This window comes from Nannospalax galili, unplaced genomic scaffold (assembly GCF_000622305.1).
Source record: "Nannospalax galili isolate Female #2095 unplaced genomic scaffold, S.galili_v1.0 scaffold125, whole genome shotgun sequence".
Lineage (NCBI taxonomy): Eukaryota > Metazoa > Chordata > Mammalia > Rodentia > Spalacidae > Nannospalax > Nannospalax galili.
Window position 1 is genome coordinate 1,756,099 of NW_008354705.1, and position 1,616 is coordinate 1,757,714.

General features: G+C 36.8%; 1 pseudogene; it reads left to right on the top strand.

Annotated features, from left to right (window-relative positions):
• The first annotated feature begins 855 nt into the window (after positions 1-855).
• Positions 856-965, top strand: LOC115067509 (annotated as a pseudogene).
• The last annotated feature ends 651 nt before the right edge of the window (positions 966-1,616 follow it).

Consider the following 1,616-nt stretch of genomic DNA (forward strand, 5'->3'; position numbering starts at 1 on the left):
AAAAATAATAAAATATTTTAAAAAATCTTTATAGTGGGGCTGGAGAGATGGCTCAGCAGTTGAGAACACTGGGTGCTCTTGCAGAGAGCCTGTGTTCAAGTTCTAGCACCCACATGGCAGCTAACAACCATCCTTAACTCCAGTTCCAGGGGAATCTGATGCCCTCTTCTGACTTCTTTGGGCATTGTATGACAAGGGTGCATTTACATTTATGCAGGCAATACACTCATGCACATAAAACAAAAATTAAATAAAATATTAAAAAACAAATCTTTAAAGAGTTCCTGTTTCTTTGTAACATACATACATACATATATATTTCTATGTATATACATTTGAATATACATTTCTGTGTGTCTATGTATCTGGATATTCATCTACATAGGCACTTATGTATATGTGTATTTATATATATATATATATATATATATATATATATATATATATATATGAACAAATGCACACATTAAATGGATGAATTATAAGGTGTATGAATTATATCGCAATAAAGAATGTATGATAATGGAGCATTATTTATGAAATTGTTGTAAGGACTAAGTGAGCTAATATATGCTCTCATTTTGAAAACCTTATAATAATATAATATTAGTATATTATAAGTGGTGGTGTGAATCTGGACATCAACTAGGTTGGACTGAGACATACCTAGAGCAGTTATACATGCTTATGGGTGTGTCTGTGAGGGTGTTTTCAGGGAGGAGTAACGTAGAGGTCATGAATGTGGGTAACACCATCCCATAGGCTGGGAGTCCAGGTATGTCTGCCACAATAGAATGAAAGCTTTAAAATCCAGAGTCAGAGTAAACCATTTCTCTCTTAAGATGTTTTATTCAGATCCTTCTTTGGTTCATAAGCATGATGCTTGGCTGTTCACTTGCCTATGTGATATGTGCCACCCTCAAAACTTGTTATGCACTTAAAGCAATCTTTTAATCTCTCTGCACTTGACAATGAGGAAGTATAAAGGCAACAGCAGTATATCCACTACTTCTTCCTCTCTTTAAATTTTTTAAATTGATTTTTTTGTGTATATCTCATACAGAACACCCCAAGCAATCTTTATACTCTCGTCCCAAATGGCACCCTCCCATAGCTTCCCCCCCAACCACTAGAGACCATATACTCTGTCATCCCTGTTACTGTCCACTGTGTTGTCAGTGCCCCCAGCCATTCCCCAATGCAAGTCCATCCACTGAGTCTAGTCAGCCTACCTATATCTAGAGTCCCTTGTTTTAGGAAGATCAGCTCTTGCTCATCTAGCAGCAATCATTTGCCAATACTCATTTAGATAAGATTAAGGTCTGCTGTTCATTTTCTCAGTTCTATGCTGGGTTACTGTCTTGGACTCTCTTGGTCCACCCTGACCAACAACTCAAAGGAAGGTATCTCCTGTCTATCATTATTTCTTGTTACATAGCCTTTAGCTATGCATGTGGACTCTTAAACAATTATATTGATCCCTTTAATCTTTGGTTATACTTTCATTTTAGGTGTTTAAGACCATATACAGTTGGCCCAGATAAAGCAATTTATTTTTACTCTTAAGGTCATTTGAGGATCTGTTCCTCAGGGGTCACATGGGCTTGGGAGGAGCC